We start from the raw sequence: 6,000 nt of genomic DNA, 5'->3' as shown, positions 1-6,000 counted from the left end.
CAGAATCAGAGGCTGAAAGCTGACCAACGTTATTGGAAAGGAGTGTTGGTTTGTTATTTAAAATCTTCTTTGATCCCAATATTTGTGAAATTGTGCTCCAAGTTTTTTTAATGTTGCTCTTTATTTGGGTAAATTTATCTTCATAGTATTTAGTTTTGGCTCGTCTAATTATTTTTGATAGCAATAACGAGTAATTCTTTGAGAATTCTTTGGAGACTGTTCCTAGTCTATACTTCTTCTCAAGGTCGTGTTTTTTGTTAATGGATTTAAGTATTCCCTTTGTAAGCCAAGGATTGTTAAGTCTTTTGCTTGTGACTTGTTTTGTAAGCATAGGACAGTGGGTGTTATAAAGGCTAAGAGTTGTTTGTAGAAAAGATTGCACTGCTAGGTTGATGTCCCCTATGTTACCTAACTCGGACTCCCAGTTGACATTATCAGCAGCTGTTATAAAATTGTTTATAGCAGTTTCATTGTGCAGCCTAAAGCTTAACTCCCTTGTCTCTAGAGGTGGTTTGCTAATGTTAGTTAAGAGAAATGTGGGGTAATGGTCTGTAGTGCTATCGGTGATTATACCTGAAGTAAGCGGAGAGGTTATGTTGGTCCAGATGTGATCTAGAGTCGTAGCAGTACTATCAGTGATTCTAGTTGGTCTAGTGATTAAGGGTATGAGGAAGCAGGAATTCATACAGTTGAGGAAGCTAACAGCAGTAGGGTGTTCAGGCTCGCAGAGGTCAATATTAAAGTCCCCTGCGATAATTAGATGGTTTTTGTTCAATCTGTTATCTAGTATTAGATTTCTAAGGTTTGAGTTGAATTCAGACACATCAGTGTTAGGAATTCTATAGACTGCACCCACAGACAGGACAGACTCGGCACCCTTGACTCTGAAACTGGCGAAGATATACTCCCCACAGCAGTCTCTAGTTCTAATTATTTTTAAGCATGTTAGTTCTTGGTGGTAGTAAAGAGCAGTACCACCACCTCTCTGCATTTGACGACAGTTGTGAATTGCCGAGTAGTTAGGCATGTTAAAGAGTTGAGTATTATCCTCTTTCAACCACGTTTCAGTAAGTATAATGAAAGAGAATTTGTTGTCAATATTTTCAATCAAGGCACTAACATCATCGAAGTGTTTACCTAGGGATCTAACGTTCAAGTTGATTACAGAGATATTGTGATTATCTGTTAATACATTGTTTACATCATGTGCTGTAAAATATCTGCAATTTTGATCATTGAAGTGATGATTGTCATAGATAGTGGATAAGAGGTTTAGTTCTGGGTCTATACTTGTCTGCATAAAAAGGCTGTTTGCAGGAAAACAAGGCAAGAATGGCAAATTACAAAATAGAAAACAAAGAAAAAAGTAGATTAAAAATTCTAAAGTAAAATAAACTTAATGGTAATTTTAAGTAAAAAGAAGAAAAAAAAAACTTAATGGAACTAGGAATGTAAAAAATTAACTAGAATAATTAATAACAATAGATGACCAAAAAAGTAAAAACAACAATTATGAAATCTATAAGATGAAAAGCTTGCTTACTATACTATTATAAGTACACTATAGTTGAATACTAAAGTTACACTAAAACAAACTGAGGTAGTTTAAATAGAGATACACTCAGGAACACTGGATAATGAAGTTAATACTAGAGGACACAGGCAAAGCCAGTGTACTATGGAACATGGGAGTAAAAAGAAAAAAAAGACAATAATAAAGATGACAATATTATTCTTTTTTTATTTTTTTAACTAAAGTTAAAACCTTTTGAAGGGAAAGGCAGAGCTAGAGTACACAAAGGTAGTTAAATGAGATTATAATTTGAATTCAGGCTATACAGCAGATATCCCACAGTCATTGAGGAAAGAATTAAGGTGAGCTTCTGTGGTTATTGAATAGGTTTTTCCAGTGTTAGTCCTCCTAGCTCTAATTTTACCATCTCGCACAAAACAGTGCGAGAAAACAGTGCAAAACAAATTTTGTGCAAAACAGTGCACAAAACAATATTGATGCTCTGTCCACAGAGCATTCTCTTTCTCAAATCATATACACTGATGGTTCCCTACACCGCACCACGGATGCAGCTGGAAATAGTCACTGATTTTCCCATAAGCGGTGAAGTTCTGCGGGGAACGAAAACGTATTACCATGATTTTGTGTCTAACCGACTAAGTAGCGCGCGCACGCATCGAGCAGGGTACTTAAAAGCGCGCGCGCGCGGACTCGGCGACCACGGGAGACATCTCCCGTCACGCAGAGCGCAGTTGCACCTCCACAGATCTCCAGTATCAGCTCTTGATACTGGTAATGGCTCAAAAGGGCCACTACTACGGGCTATTCATGCCCGTGCCACCTTTGGGTGGCTTAATCTTCATCAATCAATCAATCGACTCGGCGACCACACATTCATGGGAGACATCTCCCGTCACGCAGGGTGCAGTTGCACCTCCACAGATCTCCAGTATCAGCTATTGATACTGGTAATGGCTCAAAAGGGCCACCACTTACGGGCTATTCATGCCCATGCCACCATGCCCATGCGAGGTACATAATATCTGATCTTAGAAAGAATGCCAACAGTTTTAGAAACTTTTTTGGCTATATTTAGAATGTATCCCTGGAAATTCAGCTTGTTATGTATTTGTTATGTACTTATGTACTTGTTATGTACAGCTTGTTATCAGATATTATGTACCTAACTCTGCTCTCATCTCTCTATATTATGCACTAATCTATCCCTATCTTAATTATGGTATCTGTGCATGGGGTTCAACCACTGCAAACCACCTCAAGTCCATCATTACCCAGCAAAAATCTGCTCTCAGAATAATAACAAATTCTGCTTTCAGACAACACTCAGCCCCCTTGTTTAACTCCCTAAACATGCTAAACATAATCTCACTCCACAAATTCTCTTGTGTCAACTACATTTACAAAACCCTGTTCTTAAATGCAAATCCTGCTCTGAAACTCTCCCTGGACAGATGTAATAGGATCCGTTATCACCACACCGTAAATAAATATCTCTTTGATATCCCCAGAGTCAAACTTAATCTGTGTAAACACTCTATGCAAATAAAGGGACCCAGTCTATGGAACTCACTCCCTAATGAATTGAAAAACTGTAAAACTTTTGCCTTATTCAAAAAAATACTAAAAAGTACCTAATTTCATCTTCATAGTTTTTTACCTTTTGCTTTAAAATTGCACTGTATCTATTGCTACCCAATCTCCCAATCTTTATGTACCCAATCAGAACATCTTTAACATTGTGATCATTGTTGTCTTCTTATATGTGCTGTCAATCTGCTGTATGGTGTCTATTAATCATGTGCAAATTACCAATCAAGCTGTTAATGTAATCAATCAGAGCTTTAATATACCAATGTGCTTTAATATACTTACTAATCTCTCTCATCTCATTTTTTTTTCTTGCAATGTATTTGTTAACATTTTATTAATTCTGCTAGAATTTACCTACTTTAAATTATCTGTTAGATTAAGGACCTGCCCGAAACGCAGCGCGTACTAGTGGCTTTACAAGAGTGTAAATACTATGCTATGTATTCTCTCTAACCCAATGTACCTTCTTGTATATAAATAAATAAATAAATAAATAAATAAATTTTAGACCTTCATGGCACCTTCACCAAGCCATAGCCTGCAGGGGAGGGGGGGGGGCAGGCACTGCTCTGAGGCGGGCTTTCTCTTGTCTGATGTTGCGGTGCTGAGCATAGCATCAGCTATTTTTTCCACTAGTGGCTAGTCCCAGCTGGACTGTTTATGTTTTTTTGTTGGTACTGTGATGGGTGCTGGGGCTGCAAGAGCATCCCACTGATTTAAACATTCAGTGAATGCAGAATCGTGTATTCCTGCTGAATCGCACAGGGGTTCAGGTAGTATATTATATGTGTGTGTGTGTACTCACCTAATTGTACTCACCTAATTGTGCTTGCGGGGGTTGAGCTCTGGCTCTTTGGTCCAGCCTCTCAACCGTCAATCAACTGGTGTACAGATTCCTGAGCCTATTGGGCTCTATCATATCTACATTTGAAACTGTGTATGGAGTCAGCCTCCACCACATCACTTCCTAATGCATTCCATTTACTAACTACTCTGACACTGAAAAAGTTCTTTCTAACGTCTCTGTGGCTCATTTGGGTACTCAGCTTCCACCTGTGTCCCCTTGTTCGCGTCCCACCAGTGTTGAATAGTTCATCCTTGTTTACCCGGTCGATTCCCCTGAGGATTTTGTAGGTTGTGATCATGTCCCCCCTTACTCTTCTGTCTTCCAGTGTCGTGAGGTGCATTTCCCGCAGCCTTTCCTCATAACTCATGCCTCTTAGTTCTGGGACTAGTCTAGTAGCATACCTTTGGACTTTTTCCAGCTTCGTCTTGTGCTTGACAAGGTACGGGCTCCATGCTGGGGCCGCATACTCCAGGATTGGTCTTACATATGTGGTGTACAAGATTCTGAATGATTCCTTACACAGGTTCCTGAACGCCGTTCTGATGTTAGCCAGCCTCGCATATGCCGCAGACGTTATTCTCTTTATGTGGGCTTCAGGAGAGAGGTTTGGTGTGATATCAACTCCTAGATCTTTCTCTCTGTCTGTTTCATTAAGTACTTCATCTCCTATTCTGTATCCTGTGCCTGGCCTCCTGTTTCCACTTCCTAGTTTCATTACTTTGCATTTACTCGGGTTGAACTTCAACAGCCATTTGTTGGACCATTCACTCAGTCTATCCAGGTCATCTTGTAGCCTCCTACTATCATCCTCTGTTTCAATCCTCCTCATAATTTTTGCATCGTCGGCAAACATTGAGAGGAACGAATCTATACCCTCTGGGAGATCATTTACATATACCAGAAACAGTATAGGTCCAAGGACTGACCCCTGCGGGACTCCACTTGTGACGTCTCGCCAATCTGAGACCTCACCCCTCACACAGACTCGTTGTCTCCTGTTGCTTAGGTATTCCTCTATCCACCGGAGTACCTTCCCTCTCACTCCAGCCTGCATCTCCAACTTTCGCACTAGCCTCTTGTGTGGCACTGTATCAAAGGCTTTCTGACAATCCAAAAATATGCAGTCTGCCCACCCTTCTCTTTCTTGCCTTATTTTTGTTGCCTGGTCGTAGAATTCAAGTAACCCTGTGAGGCAGGACCTGCCATCCCTGAACCCATGTTGATGCTGTGTTACAAAGTTCCTTCGCTCCAGATGCTCCACTAGTTTTTTTCGCACAATCTTCTCCATCAGCTTGCATGGTATGCAGGTTAGGGACACTGGCCTGTAGTGTCACACACACACACTCTTTGTGTGTGTGTGTGTGTGTGTGTGTGTGTGTGTGTGTGTGTGTGTGTGTGTGTGTGTGTGTGTGTGTGTGTGTGTGTGTGTGTGTGTGTGTGTGTGTTTGATGTGCGTGTATTCAACTAGTTGTACTCACCTAGTTGTGTTTGCGGGGGTTGAGCTTTTTGATCTTTTGGCCCGCCTTTCAGCTGTCAATCAACTGTTTACTAACTACTTTTTTTTCCTCCACACCACACACACATATACTCCAGGAAGCAGCCCGTGACAGCTGACTAACTCCCAGGTATCTATTTACTGCTAGGTAACAGCTAGGGGCATAGGGTGAAGAAAACTCTGCTCAATCTGTGTGTGTGTGTGTACTCACCTATATGTACTCACCTATATGTGCTTGCAGGATCGAGCATTGACTCTTGGATCCCGCCTTTCTAGCTATCGGTTGTTTACAGCAATGACTCCTGTCCCATTTCCCTATCATACCTAGTTTTAAAAGTATGAATAGTATTTGCTTCCACAACCTGTTCCCCAAGTGCATTCCATTTTTCTACTACTCTCACGCTAAAAGAAAACTTCCTAACATCTCTGTGACTCATCTGAGTTTCCAGTTTCCACCCATGTCCCCTCGTTCTGTTATTATTACGTGTGAACATTTCATCTATTTCCACTTTGTCAATTCCCTTGAGTATTTTA

The sequence above is a fragment of the Procambarus clarkii genome, chromosome 17 (genome assembly GCF_040958095.1).
Source record: "Procambarus clarkii isolate CNS0578487 chromosome 17, FALCON_Pclarkii_2.0, whole genome shotgun sequence".
NCBI classification, from domain to species: Eukaryota; Metazoa; Arthropoda; class Malacostraca; order Decapoda; family Cambaridae; genus Procambarus; species Procambarus clarkii.
The sequence above is the reverse complement of the archived record's forward strand: the minus strand, read 5'-3'. Positions refer to the sequence as shown.